The 20907-nt window shown below is 38.5% G+C and overlaps 1 protein-coding gene and 2 non-coding genes across 6 annotated transcripts in view; all 3 read right to left on the bottom strand.

Annotated features, from left to right (window-relative positions):
- Positions 1 to 20907, bottom strand: part of PDE4D (phosphodiesterase 4D) — a 775698-nt gene that overhangs the window by 257396 nt on the left and 497395 nt on the right. The window lies entirely within an intron of this gene.
- LOC130021472 (U6 spliceosomal RNA) lies at positions 13198 to 13304 on the bottom strand. The gene has a single exon (XR_008792172.1). It is a non-coding gene; the product is annotated as a U6 spliceosomal RNA (small nuclear RNA).
- On the bottom strand, positions 17502 to 17608 carry LOC130021474 (U6 spliceosomal RNA). Its single transcript, XR_008792174.1, has one exon. It is a non-coding gene; the product is annotated as a U6 spliceosomal RNA (small nuclear RNA).

Raw genomic sequence — 20907 nt, 5'->3', positions numbered from 1 at the left:
TGCAATCATCAAACACATTTCCCTTCACCAGTACTTATTTTTCACCACCAAGAATCCCAATATGCCCCAACCCCCAACCCTCCCAATGCCTGTGAGGCAGATGAATTCTAGTTAACACTCTATCTACTTTGATTAGATTCATTACTTCCACAAAAGATGCACCATTATTATTTAGAGTTCACACCCCAAAATCAGACCTGCTGAAAAGGCATTGTGAAATAATTTGTTTTCTACAGCTGGTTACAAGAACCAAATGATGTCGCGTGGCCGCAATAGCGCCCGCACAATTTTGGATTTCTGATATTTTACTTATTAAGCCTGGAAGTATTTCTGCCGAGAGTCAGATAATTATGAGATTGGTTTCTGTGGTTCTGGAGCTATGGCCGTGCTGGAGAACCGCTCGTGGGGGCAACTCATGACCTCAGTAGGGCGTGAAGGACGAGCCAGGAACGCCTCCCTTCCCATGAGGTTTCAGTTGCCCCATCACAACCGGCTCATACCTGGCTTTCCAAAAAGCTCCGAGGCGGCTGCCATCTTGTTGTCTAGAGGGAAAAAGGTGGAAAGGAGCAACACCCTTTCCCTGCCAGGCAGGCATGGTGGCATGGCTTAATGTATAGTCCATTCACTTTTCTGCCACAAGCTGCTGGGAGCTGCATTAAGTCCTTGTGCTTCTGGAGCCATGGCCGCGCTGGAGAGCCGCTTGTGGGGGGCAACTTGTGACCTCGGTAGGGCGTGAAGGATGAGCCGGGAATGCCCCCCTTCCCATGAGGTTTCAGTTGCCCCTTCACAACCGGCTCATACCTGGCTTTCCAAAATGCTCCAAGGTGGCCGCCATCTTGCTCGTGCTCTGTAAGTTTTTACTGTTATTATTTTAAGGTTACTGATCCTGATGGACAACAGGTTAAGAGTTTCTTCCAAGGAGAGAGGACATATTTCAAACCAATTAAGGACAATTTACTTAAAATAAAGCCAAGTTGATCCTACTGACATGAAATAATTTTAATGTCTAAAACAGTATTAAATAAACAGGTTTTCTACTCTATATGGTCTGAGCAAGCAGAACAATGGGTATAGCTATGATCCTACTCTTTCTGAGCAATACCAGTCTGGATCAGTCATTGCTGAGACCTTGGCAGCATAGTTTCTTTATGCACTTGACTGACAGAGAAAATAATTTCTTGGATGTCTATATGTTATAGGTAGCTATTGTTCTGTTCTTGGCATATCTTTTCTAAGGTTCTAGGTGTCAGGAAAAGCTGTTACAAGGTTTTAATGAGAATGTGTGGCCTGTTTAAGTACTGACGTGCAGAAAGTTCTTAGCAAATGCTGTCTCCTTTTATGGGGCAGAAGAAATGGTAACTTGGGTTGACAAAGTTGCAGCTTTGAGGGAAATTCTACTGACACTCATGAAAATGTGTAAGCTACATGGTTTAATTAAATTTGACTTGAAATAAGTAGGCCTTTGAGAGAGCTTTTCTTTTGGGGAATTTTTCTGGGGGAACTTTATCATGTGTCATGATAGTTTGTCTTATGGTATTTGATTTGTGCTTTAAGGAATCCTACTTCATCAGGTAAGTTCATTAGTCAAATTACTTTATTTTACAAAGAGTAGACTATCTAGCATCTAGCAATTTTGAGACATATCAATCTTCAGTAGGAACAAGCCAAACATTGCATATTGCCTAAAGGCCCTTTATCGTGTCAGTTTGGTTAGCCACTGCCACAGAAAATAACCTAATGAGATTACTTTATGTATCTCAATGTCCTCAATATCTAACGCAATTTTGACTCTACAATAATTAAGTGACTATTAATTGAATATAAATTCTAATAAAGTACAATAATTGCTTAAAATTCTTTAAAGTTCTGACAAGAAATGTAAAATGACTGAGAATCTTCTATAGTGCTCTTGAGAATGCAAAATGGTCAAACACTTTATAAAACCTAAAGGTGATTTATTAGAAAGTTAAATGACACTGATACTTCAATGATAAATATTTACTACACTTTATAAAACATAAAGGTGATTTATTAGAAAGTTAAATGACACTGATACTTCAATGGTAAATATTTACTCAAGAGAAATAAAAATAAGTCATTTTTTAAAAAATTCTTGGCCACACCTGACAGTACTCATGGCTTATTCCTTACTTTGTGCTCAGGGGTCACACCTGGTGGTACTCAGGGGACCATATGGGATGTTGGGTATCAATCGGCCACTTGCAAGGCAAATGACCTATCCACTGTACTATTTTTCTGCCTCCAGAGTCTTTTTTTTAAAAATCTGTTTAACAGATGTTTTCTTCTGGACTGGGGTGCGGTTGAAGCCATAACTTGGCAGTGCTCAAGGCTTCTTCCTAATTCTGCCACAAGCAAGATAAAATGCTTAATCCCTGTACTATCTGTCTGGCCCCTTGATAAGCTTTCTTGCTGAGCCATGTGGAGGAAATTAAGTGTGTAAACACCTGCCATGGGTGATACATGGCACAGACTCTGAAGTGGCCGGGAGAGCCAATTGTTCCTAAAGGAGTCTTTGAGAGGTGGCAGAATCACAATTTTATTCTCAACACGATTCACTGATGCTTGCTCCTCTGTTTTTTTTTAAACAAACTTTCTGCTGCCTTTGATCACAGTTCAATCTCAACTCCAAAGGTTTGTATCAGTGTAGATAAGAGGATAAAAATAATGAGAGCTACATAAATGGAAATTAACCATGTCAGAAGGGACAATAGGACATAAAACTTTAGTCAATAAACTGTCACCAATGTCAGTCATTTAAAATTGTGTTTTTAAATTTACCAATGCAGGAAGGATGTTGATATAAAAGCAGATACGTGAGTATATACTAGTTGAAAAGTTATAAAGATTCCAATTTAAATAATACTGGCTGTAACGTTTTGATCTTTAAGGAAAGACTAATCACTGTAATATTTCTTTAGAAAGCAAACTGCTTTAAGTAGCATCGTTGAATACTATGTTTCAAAGATTACACTTTTAAATTGCATCTATTTTGCATAGCTCTCATACCAATACCAGGCAAAGTACAGAGAGACAGTACAGTGGGAAGGGCACTTGCCCTGCACATAGCTGGCACTTTGAAACCAGCATCACATATTGTTCCCCAAGCTCACCGGGAAAGACCCCTGAATAGTCAGGTGAAAGCCCTGAGCACAGCCAGGCATGGCCCCAATCCACCACCTCTACCCCACTGAAAGAAAAAATACCAGGTAGAGGAAACTAGTGTTTTCCTCCCCTCCAAACAGATAAGCAAATTGTTAAAACCTCTTTAACAAATGGTGCTGGGAAAACTGGACAGCTACATGTAAAAAAATGAACTCTGACCTCCACCTAACATCATGCACAAAAATCAGATCAAAATGAATTAAAGACCTCAATATCAGACCTGAATCCATAAGGCACATGGGAGAAAACATAGGCAAAACCCTCTACGACACTGAAACTCAAGGCATCTTCTAAGATAAAACACAGCTGACCAAGCAAATGGAAGCAAAGATTAACAAACAGGACTACATTAAACTAAGAAGCTTTTGAACCACAAAAGAAACAATGACCAAGATACAAAGACATTCCATGGAACTGGAGAAAAACTATTCACCCAATAACCATCTCATTAGGGGTTAATTGCAAAGATATACAAGGCACTGGTAGAATTTTATGAGAAAAAAACATCCAGACCCATCAAAAACTGGGGAGAAGAAATGAACAGAAACTTCCTCAAAGAAGAAATTCGAATGGCCAAAAGGCACATAAAAAAGTTCCCTCTGGAAAGAAAGATGGCAGCCGCTTGGGAGCTTTGTGGAAAGCCAGGTATGAGCTGGTCGTGATGGGGCGACTAAAACCTCATGGGAAGGGGGGCGTTCCTGGCTCGTCCTTCACGCCCTACCAAGGTCACCAGTTGCCCACCACGAGCGGATCTCCGGCACGGCCATGACTCCAGAGCACAGAAACCAATCTCTTAATTATCTGACTCTCAGCAGAAATACTTCCAGAGTTAATAAGTAAAATAGCAGAAACCCAAAACTGTGTGGCCACTAATGCGGCCGTGCGACATCATTTAATTCTTGAACCCAGCTGTAGAAAGCAAATCATTTCACAATGCTTTTTCAGCATGTCTGATCGGGGGTGTAAACTCTAAATAATTATGGTGCATCTTTTATCGAAACAATGAATCTAGTCAAAGTAGATACAGTGTAAACTAGAATTCATCTGCCTCACAGGCATTGGGAGGTTTGGGGGGGGGGTTATTGGGGTTCTTCGTGGTGAAAAATAAGTATTGGTAAAGGGAAATGTGTTTGATATTTGCATGACCGAGACCTAAACCTGAAAGCTTTGTAACTTTTCCCATGGTGATTCAATAAATAAAAAAATTTTAAAAAATGCTCTACATCACTAATCATCACTAATCATCGCAAATCAAAACAACAATGAGATATCATCTCACACCACAGAGATTGGCACACATCCAAATGAACATGAATAACAGACGTGGGGAGAGAGGGATATTCATTCATTGCTGGTGGGAATGCTGACCATTCCAGTATTTTTGAAAAACAATATGGACATCCCTCAATAAACTAGAAATTGATCTCTCATTTGACCCAGCAATACCACATCTGGGAATATACCCTGGGGATACAAAAACACACAGCAGAAACACCACCTGCATTTCTATATTCATTGCAGCACTATTCAAAACAGTCAGAAATCTGGAAACAACCTGAGTGTCCAAGAGCAGATCAATGGATAAAGAAATTGCGGGATATGTACTCAATGGAATACTATGCAGCTGTCAGGAAAAATGAAGTCATAAAATTTGCCTATAAATGGACAGACTTGGAGAGTATGCTGAATGAAATGAATCAGAAGAAGAGGGACATATATAGAATGACCACATTTATTTGTGGGATTAAAAAAACTAGTATGAGACTATTATCCATGGCCAGGGAAAATGGTCCAGGAGGACTGGACAATGGTTGAGAATTATCACAAGGCTGTGAGGGATGGAGGTTAGATAAGATAGAGGAGGGTTCATTATAACAATACTAGTTGGAAATGACCACTCTGGACAAGAACTGAGTGTTGAGTACTATGTAGCTGTTAGAAAAGATGAAGTCGTGAAATTTACATACAATTGGTACTACACGGAAAGTATCATGTTAAGCAAAATGAGTCAGAAAGAGCGGGATAGACATAGAAGAATTGCATTCATCTGGGGAACATAAAGGAACAAAATAGGAGTCTAACACCCAAGAGTGGCCAAGATTAGTACCAGGAGGTTTGCTCCATGGCTTGGAGGCCAGCCACACATGCTAGGAGTAAAGGGTGCTCAGATAGAGAAGGGAGCAACAAATAAAGGGTGTTGTGAGGATCCTCCCAGGGTGGGAGAAGCATGCTGAAAGTAGACTATAGACCAAACATGACTGCCACTCAATGCCTCTCTTGCAAAACACAGGACCCAAAAGAAGAGAGAGAGAACAAGGGGGAATGCCCTGCCACTGAGGCAGGGTGGGATGGGAGGGATGGGGGGTGGGAGGGATCCTGGGACCTGTGGTGGTGGAAAATGGGAACTGGTGGAGGGATGGGTATTTGATCATTGTATAATTGAAATCCAAGCACAAAAATTTGTAAGTCTACAACTGTACCTCATGGTATTTCACTAATAACAATTAAAAAATATATATATATATACATGATAATCTTTCAGCATCTGTATTGCAAACCATAATGCTTAAAATGAGAGAGAAAGAGAAAGAGAAGAGAGGTACCTGCCACAGAGGCCTACTGAGGTAGGGGTGGCTTGAAGGGGTGGAAGGGAAACTGGAGACACTGGTGCTTCCAAATTACACGGGTGGAGGGATGGGTGTTGGAATATTGTATGACTGAAATGTAATCATGAAAATTTTTGTAATGCTCTATCTCATGGTGATTCAATAAAAATAAATAAATGAAAAGGTAAGGAAACTGATATATATATATATATATATATATATATAGAAAATATCATTCAGATGAAACCGCAGTATCAAAGCAGAAAGAGATCAGAGTTGCTCCTCATGTTAGTATGTCTCACAATGTGGTTGTTACAAGGATCATCTGTTCTGGGAATAACTGCAACGCTCATTAAAATGAATAGTTCTAGATCTTACCCCAAACCACCGAATCACAATTTTAAATTAAAAAAAAGTACATATAGCATTTACTATGACACGATAACTTGAGAACCAGTACCTGTGATGGAGAATTTTATAGGTTGATACTATTACAAAAAGCAAAGTGAATTAAAGGAAACTTGTTTTAATGGTAGAGGCCCTACTTACTGGAGAAGTATATATAGCATGCAGAAGTAACATTGAAATACACCGCTTCCAAAATGAAAGCTCAGCATTCATTTAAATAGAGGAACAAACAATTTCTCTACTAACTTGAAATGTGACTGCTTTTTGACCAGTTTGGAAAGTTTTCATGCTCCTCTGTCTGTTAAATAGATCTTGGGCTTTAATTTCTCAACTAGGAAACAAGAATGTTCAAATGACCAAAATGTTACTTTTAGGTTTAAATAACAATGACAATGTATATAAGCATATATATATGTATGTTTTGGGGCCACACCAGCAGTTCTCTGAGCTTACTCCTGGCTCTGTAACTCAGGGATCACTCCTGGTAGGATTTGAGAGACCATATTGGGTGCTGGGGTGCTGTTCATTGAACTTGGGTCTGTCAAATGTAAGGCAAATGCTTGTCTGGATCCTAATAACAGTATTTTTCTCTCTAAATAAAGAAGGGTCGGGAATGTGGCTTAGAGGGAGAGCACAAGCCTTAAATTTGTGAGGGCCAAGTGTTTAGCACCACAAAACTTGAGGAAAGAAAGGAACAGAAAGGAAAGAAAAGATGATTCATCACATTTTTTAAAGAGCATTTTTATAAATCAGTTAAAAATCTTTTAATCCAGCAATACAGTAAGTCTTTACCTAGTAATAGCATCTCTAAGAAATTTGCCTGAATTCATATTAATACAGATTAAGATTTCTTTTATAAAGATATTTTAAAAAGCATGACTCACAAAATGAACAAAGAACTTAAATGCCCAGTGACTAAAAGAATGGGTAAATAATTTTATTATATTAAAATAGATTCTTATATCACGATAAGAATGTTAGGCTTTCCCCTAATACTATATGACATGTTACTGTGTCTGGCATATCGAATACTCTCGGTAGCTTGCCGGGCTCTCCGAGAGGGGCGGAGGAATCGAACTCGGGTCGGCCATGTTGGCCGCTTGTATGACATGATAAATATTTATTTAAAATGTAAGTGATAAATACGCATAAAAGGAAACAATGATATAGTCACCTGACACACAATGGGTAAGATATATACACAGTATTCAATGTATTTCCAGGTGTTAAATCTTTGGGATCCAATTTTTTCATACATTTGTATGCTTAAATACCTCTGTGTATATAGACTTTAAATTGCCAAGGCTTTAAAAATTTTATTTGCAGGAAATAAACCAAGACGTCTTAATGATGGCTCTTCCTGAAGATGGCAATTAAAGGTGATTTATACTTATAACACGTACCTTTGTGCAGTCCCCAATTTTTCCATAATAAACATGTTTACTTTATACTTATAAAAGCATGAGCTATTACAAAATAATTCAGTGAGAAACTACTTTTGGAAAAAAGCATTCCTGATGCAATGTGAAGCAGCAGCCTTCTGTCCATGCGAACAAAGAGGCCTCTGAGCACGCCTCCCCAAGGGGCCCGCCAGTGGTAAATCTGGTGGTAATTGTGCTGTCAAGCAAACTCCAAACTCCAATGCCACAATTAGGAACTTGGGCATACAAGGACATATTGAAAGTGACAGTGGATGTTAACTTCCACCAAAATAATGGTCAAGCAATGTGTGCTTTGCCCAAAAAGGAAAATAAAGTGGCTGTAACTGGATATCATAAATAAGTGGTCAAAAAAATCCTTAAATAAGCAATATCACATAAAACTTGGTGCAACATAATTTTTGCTTCTGGGATCATGTCAGACTCACAGACAAAATGGCAGCCAGGAAATGATTATCTGTTTACCTCTAATTTATTTTATAATTGCACATATAAGCCATGAGAGAAAATGCTTCTTTAAAGGAAAAATAAAATTGGCTCTAATAAACCTGTTTTTTAAAAAAACTTCAACAAAGATTTTCTATTTGTCAGGTACTTGGCAAACCAATATTCAATCTTCAATTAAACTTATTTCTCAATTAAGGCTATTTTGTATATATAGAAGTGTGTGTGTCTGTGTGTGTGTGTGTGTGTGTGTGTGTGTCACACTTTTGGTGTCAAATCATGATTTTGTCAATAGTGTTGTGCCTTTGGATAGATTTTCAGTCTTCCTGCATTTTGGGTCTGTCATGTGTAAATGTACAGTTTATGTCACACAGGAGTTAGGGAAATGAATGAGGTGATGTGAGTGAAGCAGAGAAAACAAAGCCAAACATAGTGTAAATACTGAATTAAAAGCAATTTGATTTCTTTCCCCTATGTCTGTAAAATGATTTCAGGCTTTTCAAAAATATTTCAAGGAATAAGAAAATAAAATCGTATGCATGTATGGAACAAAACATAGATAAGCATATATATATGCATGTATATCACATGTAAAATATATGTAAGAGTGGAAGAGTGGCTAGAATTTGATTAAATAACTTCCAATTTTTTATTGAAATTTGAAAATGCTTTTTTTGTCTTCTCCAAGGAGTTTTGTCCTGGTGACAATGGTTAGCGTGCACACACACACACACACACATCTACACACACCCCTACACACACACTCCCACACACACACAACAACCAGTCCCCAAAAACCAACCATCCATTTTTGTTCTACAAACTCAGCTTTGTTAGAACAATACAATTACATCTATTCAGAGAGGTATTCATCTTTTTTCTTTTTAAATACTGAAGGAAAGCTTTTAAGAGTTTTCATAAAAATAAATGAAAATAAACATGCTTTACCCTCTGTTTTGCTTCACTGTAGACCTATGTGTAGTTAGGTTACACAATAAAAATAAACTGGACGATGAACAAATAAATCTACACAGAATAATATTAACAATTCTGGATCATTATTCTAATGAAACAAATAAACGTCCCCCAAGTACACAATTACATGTTATCCTTCTGTCTCAAATTAAATAATAGTGCTAATATCACAGATCTAATCAAAGCCATGTCTAGTCTTAATAAATTTTATATAAAAACATATCACAAGGTGGGAAGTACGCAAATCTTCTGTGCCACTTTCAGCCATAGTGACTTATTTCAAAAATTGTGATATTGGTACTCTTACTGAGATCATTTATTTATAGACACATTGTACATGGTTTTTCTTTTGGAAAGGAAGAACAGATCAATATTCACGTCAATCAATATACAAATACAAAGTAAACACATGATCCAATTAGTCAACAATTTGATTTTGTTTTGCTTCCTGGGAGGGTCACAAGTGCTGTGCCTAGTTCTTACTCCTGGCAGGCTCAGGGGACTGTACCAGATGCCAGAGATTAAACCCAGTAGGCTGCATGCAAGGCTAGCACTCTACCCATTGTAGCATCTCTCCGGCCCCCTTGTAAACAGTTTGGACTCACAGTCAATTTTATAGTCTGGATGGAGATATTTACTCAGATAAAGTGAGACTATTTTATTTCTTGGTGAGCACTCTAAAAAAGGATATATTTATGTCATTCAAAAACATGTACATACTAAGTCTCACAGTGTACCTGAATTTCTATATATGTATGCTCAATGGATAGGGTGAAAATTCAATTAGATTTTGCAAACTTTTTTTCAGTTACAAATATAATGTTTACATTACAATTTTGTTTATGAAACCACCTAGGCCCCTATACATATGCACTCAGCACCCCTTTAATATAATCCTAAAAATCATTTTATATATTTGTCCTCATTTGATCACAACAGGAAGCAGTCTCTTGAAATAAATGACTCTTCCATGAAATGAAGTCAGTTAATTAGTGACTGTAAAAACAGTTGATTTATAATAGTATCTACCCTACTACCATGCTAACTGAGCTAATTAATGACAAGTGTCATGCAATATTTGTTTAATTAGTAAATGCTCTTACATTAAAAGGCACACAGTAAACAACCCCTTTATAATACTGTGACAGGTTAAATACTTGACTTAGAAATGTAACACAGATGAGCAAATTATCTCTTCTACTTTTACACAGAAAATATACTATGAATTTATTTTTTGTTATTGATGTACATCTGGCAGATTCAAATGATTATTTTGAACTTATAAGGAAAAAGATTTAAGATACAGTCAACATCCCCAATAACAATGGCCCCTTGATACTGTTATCTCTACTTAATGTCAGGGCTTTTTAATTCCAAATAATCCAAGCTGAAAGAACTAAGTGGGTCATTTTGTTCCTATTTCTGACTCCCGAGGAGTTACAGCAACGGCTGAATAGATGCCATAACAAAAGACAAGCAGTCCATTCCACACAGACGCAGCTGTCTAGTGCTACTTTCCTCAAAGGCAATTTATCTGGGCGATCACAGTTAAGGCCCCATCACTCTTTAGTACAAATGTCAACCCTTCATCACAAAGAAAGCTTTAAACCCCACTTACTCTTCACCATAATTTCACATGAAATGATGTTTTTAGAAAGACAATAGCTGGTGAAATGTTTTCCTCCTTCCCTTGGTTGCTATTGTGGTTGGGATGAGCAGAGGCCGACCAGGCACCTTCCTGGTGACTGCACATCCGGCTGTGGTGCTCACCAGGAGTCCTGCACTTTCATTTCACAGTTTACACACACGCATTCACCAGGGGTCAGACTCATTGAGTTGTGATACTGACATGCATTTTGGCAGTGGTGCTCACCAGGGGGTTATGCTCTCAGTGCTGCTTACACATCGTCTTCAGACACAGTACTTTCACATATCTGGCTGTGTGCCTGAGATCACATACTCTATTGCAGCACCTGGGGGCCTGGACAACACTGTCACTGGGATCATGCTCAGTGTATGCAGACAATGCCAGGTATGGAGATCATGGCCTCATGCTTACAAGGCAGGTACTTCTTTGCCACTGAACCATCTCCTGGGCCCACCACCTCCCAGGCTGGGTAAAATTATACAATTTATTTTGTGCAATGAATATATGGAAGGACTATTATATAGTGTTTTTTCTTTCCCTTTGGAATGAAGAAAAGCTTTTCTTAAGGGTTGCATGCTTTTACTGAAATAATGCTGGATAAAAATTTAGTGCTTACCAGTTTCAAATTGTATTTAGTTTCAGATTGAAATCGGAAAAACTACGACCTAAATAAAATACGTATATGCACAGATTTTAAAACATTTTAAAGTTCAAGTTTATCTTCCAATAGCTTTAATGAATAAAGAAATAAAGGTATAAACAAATGTCTAATAAACATAAAAATATATGGTCATCTAGGTCAGTAAAATAAATGTGGAAAGTAAAACAACTCTGCAATTTAATCTTCCATGTGAATTAAAAATAATTATAAAAACTCTAATGACTATGCAGTAAAATGAGAACTCTGGAGTAGTGTAGTTTTGAGGGCAGCCTGCCATACTCTTTCTAGAAATACTTTTCATTATAAATTAGTCAGAATATTCACAGACTTAGGCATAGTTATTAGACATAGTTATCAGGCATATTTATTACACATAATTATTTTTAAGGAAAAATCAGAAATAAAACATTTAGTTTAGAGATACCCCTTACTATTATTATTAATCTTTGAGAAAATTAGAAATAGTCTAAGTGTCCGGCAATAGGGATATGTTTATATTATAAATTTCTTTTTTACTTTAGGGGCACTTACAAGTAGTCTCTTGAGGCCACGAGGGCCACATATGACAACACTCAGGGTCTGAGGCAAAGCAAGGGTCTTGTGTGTGAAAGGCAGGGATTCCACTCCTTGGAAGCTCTCTTCCAGCCCCAAACATGAAACATTCTAAAGGAACAATTATTTGCACATGTATTTGTTCGAGCGGACCCAGTAACGTCTCCATTGGAGACTTTGTTGTTACTGTGTCTGGCATAACGAATACGTCACGGGGAGCTTGCCAGGCTCTGCCGTGCGGGCGAGATCCTCTCGGTAGCTTGCCGGGCTCTCCGAGAGGGGCGGAGGAATCGAACTCGGGTCAGCCACGTTGGCTGCGTGCAAGGCAAATGCCCTACTGCTGTGCTATCGCTCCAGCCCTGCACATGTATAGTGTTTCAAATAACATTACTAAATGTTACTTAATGATATTAAATTCTTTTATGGTAAAATGCTGACGTTCAAAAATCTGTACATAAAAAAGCATTATCCATTTGACTTCTTAATTTTTATTTTTTTGATTTTAATTTTTATTAGTGAGACACCATGAGGTACAGTTGTAGACTTACAACTTTTGTGCTTGGGTTTCAATTATACAATGATCAAATACCCATCCCTCCACCAGTGCCCATTTCCCACCACCATGGATCCCAGTATCCCTCCCATCCCCCATCCCCCTCCCATCCCACCCTGCCTCTGTGGCAGGGCATTCCCCTCTGTTCTCTCTCTCCTTTTGGGTGTTGTGGTTTGCAAAAGAGGCATTGAGTGGCAATCATGTTTGTTCTATAGTCTACTTTCAGCATGCTTCTCCCATCCTGGGAAGACCCTCCCAACACCCTTTATTTGGTGTTCCCTTCTCTATCTGAGCTGCCTTTTCCCCTAGCATGGGTGGCTGGTCTCCAAGCCATGGAGCAAAATTCCTGGTACTAATCTCTGCCATTCTTGGGTGTTAAGTCTCCTATTTTGTTCCTTTATGTTCCCCAGATGAATGCAATCTTTCTATGTCTATCCCTCTCTTTCTGACTCATGTGCTTAACATGATACTTTCCATGTAGTACCATTTGTATGTAAATTTCATGACTTCATCTTTTCTAACAGCTATATAGTACTCCATTGTGTAAATGTATTAAAGTTTCTTTAACCAGTCATCTGTTTTCAGGCACTCAGGTTTTTTCCAGATTCTGGCTATTGTAAAGAGTGCTGCAATGAACAAACAAGTGCAGATGTCACTTCGACTATACTTTTTTGCCTCTCTGGGATATATTCCCAGGAGTGGTATTGCTGGGTCAAATGAGAGCTCAAAAAAATACGGAACGCTTCACGAATTTGCGTGTCATCCTTGCGCAGGGGACATCCTAATCTTCTCTGTATCGTTCCAATTTTAGTATATGTGCTGCCAAAGTGAGCACCATTTGACTTCTTCAATATCCAATTTGCTTAGATAAAGTAAATACCTAAGAATTAACAGTGGTGAGGTTAAGATTTGCACTACAACTTATTTTTCTTTATTTGGAAAAATCTCGGAATATACATAAATGAATTTTCATAATAAAATTATTTTAAAGATGAGAAAACACATGGCGTCATTGAATCCTGATCAAAACGGCCCCAGAAGCACAAGGACTTAATGCAGAACCCAGCAGCTTGGAGCAGAAAAGTGAATGGACTATGCATTGATCCAGGCCATCAAGTCTGCCGGAGGGGAAAGGGTGTTGCCCCATTCGCCCTCTCCTCTCTGGAAAGAAAGATGGCGGCCACATGGGAGCCTTGTGGACAGCAGGTATAAGCCGGGAGTGTGGGGGCGACTAAAACCTCAGGGGAAGGGGGGCGTTTCGCTCCGCCCTTCACGCCCTACCGAGGCCACCGGTTGCCCCCCGCGAGCGGCTCTCCAGCACGGCCAGAACTCCAGAACACAGAAACCAATCTCTTAACTATCTGACTTTCAGTAGAAATACTTCCAGGGTCAATAGGTAAAAGAGCAGAAATCCAAAACCAACATTTAATTCTTGAACCCAGCCGTAGAAAGCAAATCACTTCACAATGCTTTTTCAGCATGTCTGATTTGGGGGGGGGGAGTAAACTCTAAATAATAGTGGTGAATCTTTTATTGAAACAATGAATCTAATCAAAGCAGATAGAGTGTTAACTAGAATGCATCTGCCTCACAGGGACGGGGAGGGGTGGGGGGTGGGGTTTTATTGGGGTTCTTCATGGTAAAAATAAGTATTGGTAAAGGGAAATGTGTTTGATATTTGCATGACTGAGACATAAACCTGAAAGCTTTGTAACCTTTCCCACAGTGATTCAATAAATAAATAAATAAAATTAAAAAAAAAATATTTCTTAGATAATATGGCAAGAATCTCATTGCCTTTTTCTACTGAGTAAAACATAAAGGTGTTCCCCAAAACAGGGTGCAGCTAGAAAGCACAAATTATTATTTTTTTTTGTATTTGATGTGGTCACAAGTCCCTACTGTGCCGTATGTTATGAAACAGTTGTACCAAGGGCACAAGGGTATGACTTCTTGGTGGAGCTGTAGGGCACCTGCCTTGCAGGCATGAGCTAAGAGCTCCATTTCCCAGACTCTGCTGTGCTGACGATAATACTGTTTGTGATCCTTGGGCTACCACGGAGCTTGTGACCTCCATTGCATCACAACTGAGGGTGTACAAACACCTGAATTGAAGTGTGTATTCTCTGGCAGACACTGCAAATGTGTGAACACTAAAACCAAGTGTGTGACTCATTGTCATCAGCACCACCACGAAGGGAAGGGATGGGAGAGATTATACTGAGGCATCTTTCCATGAGGACAAGTGGTCTCTGAAAGAGATCTGCAGAGTAATTAAGGATGTAGGTTTGGAGACTAAAGGGTCGCCTCCCTCACCTGAGCCCCACTAACCCTTTCCTCTTAATTGGTGCCTATTAACCCCATTTTCTAAAGATGTCAGTGATTGATCCTGCTGCTGCATTTAGATGATACGGATCAAATTTGAAGTGATAGTCCAGGTAGGATGAGACAGAATAGAAAGGATGAGACACAGAAATTAATGAAATACCCATGATTCTTGCCACGGCCTTCTCCATGAGGTGCGCGTGCATTCAGAAAAGCACTCTGCCTAACAGTCTAGCTCAGCTGCAACCTTAGAAATTGCAATGAGATCACCAGCAGCAGTAGAGTCACAGTTTCTAAGCATGTTCAACATGAAGTGTCAAAATAAGCACGCTCCCTGTTTTATTAGTTGGAGGAGAAAAGGAAGTTTTTATAACACAAAATTCTTTGTTAACTCTGTTGACACTTGGCAAATGAATTACTAGCTGCCTCACTGTCTATTTCTGAAAAACTACCGTGATTAGTCAATATCTTCTATAAAAATAAGCAAAAGTTCGGTCTCGGGGAAAATGTGTCATTATCTGAAAGAAATATTTTATAGTATATTGCCATTTTTAAATAAAATGGGACATTATAATAATATTCCCGTTTGTTATTTATCTTCATAAATGACTTCTTCAGGTCTGGACTTATTAGGTGAGTTAGATGGATATAATATTTGTTTTGATTGCATCTTCATTAAACGCCATCACTCCGCCCCTTTTGTCTTCAAACACAATCACCACATATGACATATTCCTCATTTCCACAGAACAATGCAGACAGTGTTAGAAGGAAAGTGCATTTGTTTCTTCATTTATAGATTTATTCTTCTAAAAGTGACTTTTGGCTCTAAGAAATATCTATTCTAAATATTTCAAATAAAATTAAATGATTTTATGCAATTCTTGAAGATGTAATGGTTCAGTATCTTTTCTCGGCGTCTTCTTTTAAGTATTTTTTTTATAGGAGACACAACAAGCAGTGCTTGGAGGGGATCCCCAGGACTCCATCCTCAGGTTCTACATTGTGGGACATGCAGCACATGTCTTTTGACTCAGAGCCTCTTACATGCAAGGCTCACACCTTGTAGGCCACATCCCCGGTCATTCCTTGAAGTACATTTGTCACTTTCCTTTTTATTTTTTTGTTTTTGGGTCACAGTTGACTACGCACAGGGCTTACTTCTGGTTCTGTGCTCAGGGATCACTCCTGGTGGGCTCATGGGACCATACGGAGTGCCAGGGAACAAACCCAATTTGGCCATATGCAAGGCAGGAACTTGATCCATTGTACTATCATCTCTCCTGCCCTGTCACTTTCATATTGACTTCTGACGTTATTTTTTCATTTTATAGAAGAACTAAGTAGGAAACAAAGGCATGTCATTTTCAGGAGTCAGGTTTACAGAGCTAGGAAAAGCTTAAGGGTTTTGAGCATTAAAGGAAGCTAAATTATTCATCTTCCAGTTGAGAAATCTCTCTATGGCATCATAAGAAGCACTAAACCTCACTGAGACACAGTCCCAGCAGTGCTGAATGAACGAAAACTTAATTAATAAAGGAATGGATGATGGAAGGGCTGGACCAATAAGAAAATTAATGGGCACACTTTTCTATAATTTGATACAGCAAGATAATTAAACTGAAAAGAGAAATAAAAATATACTCAGTGTGTTCTAATTTCATTCTAGATTTTATTTTAAATGCATGGAAAAACCTTCATTAAAACAACTGATTTTCAAACAAAGGAAAGCAAACATCAAGTAATTTCAGAGCTGCATGATAGATATTATGTGGGAAGAAATTATTTCTTTCCTCCTCCAGTCACCAATACAAAACACTTGGACAGATTGTGAGAAATTAGGAAGGAAGGACATCAGATACACCAGTCCTCCTCAGCAGCTCTCCAAATCTAAGTGTGACCGTGTGACTATGTGTGACCCAGCTCTTGCTTCTCAGTTCCAGGGTTCACCCACTTAAATGGCTTACCCCTTCCCCTACTTCTCCACCCCCCCCCACACACACACTAAACTTAGTGTCTACCAGTTCATAGAGATAAATTTGGGAAACGTTTTTAAAAACTTTTTTTTTTGGTTTTGGGGCTATATCTAGTGATGCTCAGGGATTATTCTAGCTCTGCACTCAGGCATCACTCCTGGAAGGGCTCAAGGGACCATATCGGATGCAGGGGATTGAACCTGGGTCAGCTGTGTGCAAGGAAAACACCCCCCTACCAGCTGTTCTATCATTCCAGCCTCAGGAAACAAAATATTAGAGCAAGAATAAAACAATGTCTGCTTTTGACATATATCTTGGCTCTTAAAGACATAAAAAAAAGTGTTTACCTAACAACTGAAAATGATATCAAAATTGAGCAAATGGCAAGAAGTTTGGGTTATGGTGGTGGTGTCGCATGGACTATCTCAGAGTACAGATGGCAGATATAAAGCACAGGCCAAGAAATTCTAATGAGACATATGGAAAACTTAATCAATGTGAATAGTAAATATTCCCTAAACTCAAATGATAAATACTTAGACTTTTTCTACCTTTAATTCTTATGCTTATAGTCACTTCCTCTCCAAAGCTATCGACTCTTGTCATTATCTTTAGTGCCCAAGCAAAAAAAAGTGCTAGTTGGAGGAAGCATATTCATATATGTCAAGAATCTATATTTCCACATAAACAGGGACGTTGTGACTCTTTCATTTAAAATCAGACTAAATTAGTAAGGATAGAGTTTATTCACGAATTTGCGTGTCATCCTTGCGCAGGGGCCATGCTAATCTTCTCTGTATTGTTCCAATTTTAGTATAGGTGCTGCCGAAGCGAGCACGGGGCTGGAGCGATAGCACAGCAGTAAGGTGTTTGCCTTACAAGCGGCTAACATGGCCGACCCAAGTTCGATTCCTCTGCCCCTCTCGGAGAGCCCGGCAAGCTACCGAGAGTATTCGATATGCCAAACACAGTAACAACGAAGTCTCCAATGGAGATGTTACTGGGCCCGCTCGAGCAAATCGATGAACAATGGGAGGACCGTGACAGTTTATTCAGTAGAATAACGGTTCTGTGGTAAAGTAGAATGAGAATACTGCCAATTTGTAATACAGGCAGAAAGTTAAACAGAAAGGTACCACTTGACCCAGCAAAGTCCTCTCTTAAAGAAATAAAAAGTATATGTTCATGAGAAAGCTCAAACATAAATATTCATAGCATCATTATTACCAACAGATAAAGGTGAAAATAACCCAAATTTCTACAAGCTAATGAATAAATAAAATGTGGTAGAGTCTGACAATATATCTATCTCACTCTCACTGTCCTCCTGTTGTTCACGGATTTGCTTGAGCAGGCCCAGTAACATTGTGACAACTGTTACTGTGTTTGGCATACTGAATATCAGGGAGCTTGCCAGGCTTTGCCTTGTGGGCGAGATACTCTCCATAGCTTGCAGGGTTCTTCGAGAGGGGTGGGGGAATCGAACCTGGGTCGGCCATGTTGGCTGCATGCAAGGCAAACGCCCTACCTGCTATGCTATTGCTCCAGCCCACAATGTATATATCTATAGAAAGAAAAGAGATACTAATTGCACATATTAAATCAAAGAGGAACTTTGAAAACATAAGAAGTAAAAGTCATTTATGAAAGGCCCCACTTAACACATGATTCTACTGATATAAAGTATTTAGAATGGGCAAATCTGTAGAGACAAAGACATATTATTAGTAGCTGCTTAGAGCTGTCAGGTGGGTGATAGGATAACTGAAGAATGTCAAGATACAGAGTATATTCTGTCATCCTTCTAAGCCACTAAGTTTTACAGTTGACTGTGGTAATGGTTGACACTTGTGCGAATATAATAAAAATCAATTAGTTGCACACATTCAACGAATGAATAGCACAGTCTGTAAATTATATTTCAATAAAGATCCTTCTTCCAAAGAGCCAGAATACTCTTCATGTACAGACTTGTGATCAAATGTTTTCATAAAGGGGTGGTATAACATAATATTTTCATTGTTTACATCTATACATATAAACTATTTACATTTATAAATATAAATGAGCTATAATAAAAATAATGAAGTGGGTACATATGAGTAGCATCTTTTCAAATGCCAACAATAACATGGTTGTAACTTCAAAAGGAAGCATAAAATATCTTAATCAGGGGTCATAGAGATAGTACAGCAGGTAGGGCATTTGCCTTGCACATGGCAGGGTTCAATCCGTGATATCCCATATGGTCCCTAAGCACCACTAGGAGAATTATTCACTGCAGAAGCAGAAATAACTTCTGAGTGTGACTAGGTGTGACCCCAAAAGCAAAATTTTAAAAAAAGAAACAAACAAACCAGCTGAGTTGAAAATGATTTCTAACTTAAAAAAAAAAGAGTTTAATCAAACCTACTTCATATGTCATCATCACTGAATATAAATTACATAAATTTCAAAGTTCCATAGTGGTTGACATACAGATTTTACCCAGTTTCCTAATGCAAAAACTGTTGCAGAACATTTTGTACACTTTTTGGTACTACAGGTAGAATAAATGTTAAGAAGTCAACTTCCTAGGTTTGTGTAGAGTATAAGAAATCCTCAAGGATAATGAAAATATCTAATATCCTTTAAACTGCTGAAACCTGCAAAACTCCAATAGATCTTAATTATAATTACTGAGAAAAAATGAATTTTCTCTGAGAATATTTTTTAAAAACTTAGGATTTTCCCATCCTCTAATATGGAACCACTAGAGAAGCAGCACAGTAAGGTCCTTTCAAAAGAAATTCAGACAAAACCCAAATGGTTTATTCTACGTAAGCTCTGGAACTTAAGAAAGAGAAGCCTCCTTTTAACAGGCAAGAATTTATTTGAATTCATTATGTGGTTTCCAAAATGCTGAGCATATTTAGTGACCTTTCAGCCTCAAAGTAGGAGTCTTAGAGAGAAAGGATGAAGGGAATCTTAGTTTCAATTATGATAAATATCAACTGCCAAGACTCGGTTAGACTATTAGAATCCCAAGAAGGCAAAACCGTCACTGAAAGAAATGGAAAGCATCAGAGAAGCAGTAAAATTTGTAAAATTTAATTGCATGGAGTTCTGATGGTGTAAAGAGATATTACTGCGCGTTCAGAGATCACTGGGCTCAGAGAACACTGGGCTATGCTTGGATGCATTCCATTCTCTGATTTTTTTCCCTTCTATGTAGTTCACTTTGGATTTGTTTTTGAGTGGTTCATTTAGGTGCACTGGCATTTCTGCTTAGACATATCTGGGCCGAGGGAATTTTGTTTTTCTTTGTGGTCAAAGAATGGTAGAATCAACTAGCAAAATATGTTTAGTAGAGTAGTCGAGGACTATGCATAGATCAATATTTTTTGGCTGTCAAAAGAATTAGAATTAAATAGGTTACATTTCTCGCTCATATTTTAGGTTGCTTATGTTTGGTTGTAATTGCTATCATTAATTTTCTGTTTATAGATCCAGAATGTAGTTGAGAACTGGGAGGATGAACACAGGATAGTGACCGTGGCAGCAATTGCTGGTGGGTTTAGTTAAAACATATCAAATATGTATTTACTGTTTAAGATTGATAGAACTAATTTGTGAATTAGTTATGAATATTCAGGGAAGAGAATACTAGAAATATCTATTGGGAATCCTCCCAGTCAGAAATTCTATGTTTTAGGGTGGTTAGGGGTGAGCCTTGGGCCATACTAGGTTGTGCTTAGAAGCTATTAAAGGCTTTTTGTATTCAGGAGTGAACCCTGGCAGTGCTCAAGGGACGATAGAGGGTGCTGGGAATTCAAATCAGTTGATTATAGGCTTTGCGTTATATTATAGGCTTTTATTCAGGAGTGAACACTGGCAGTGCTCAAGGGACCATATATGGTGCTGGGGATTCAAATCAGTTGGTTACGTGTAAGGCAAACACCTCAGCGCTACAGAATTTCTTTACTCCAGAGTTCTATTTAAAATAACTAATTGGGGTTATGTGATTTGCAGTAGTATTAATATTACTAACTCAGAAATAAGTATTACTGCACTGCACCTGCTACCAGGTACCAGCATTCCTCTCCCACTGTGTCTAAGTCTCCCCTCTCATCACCCTACACCTATATCACACATACT

Source organism: Sorex fumeus, unplaced genomic scaffold, assembly GCF_029834395.1.
Source record: "Sorex fumeus unplaced genomic scaffold, SorFum_2.1 ptg000015l, whole genome shotgun sequence".
NCBI lineage: Eukaryota > Metazoa > Chordata > Mammalia > Eulipotyphla > Soricidae > Sorex > Sorex fumeus.
Note: the sequence above shows the minus strand (reverse complement) of the source record. Positions and strands in the feature narration are given on the sequence as shown.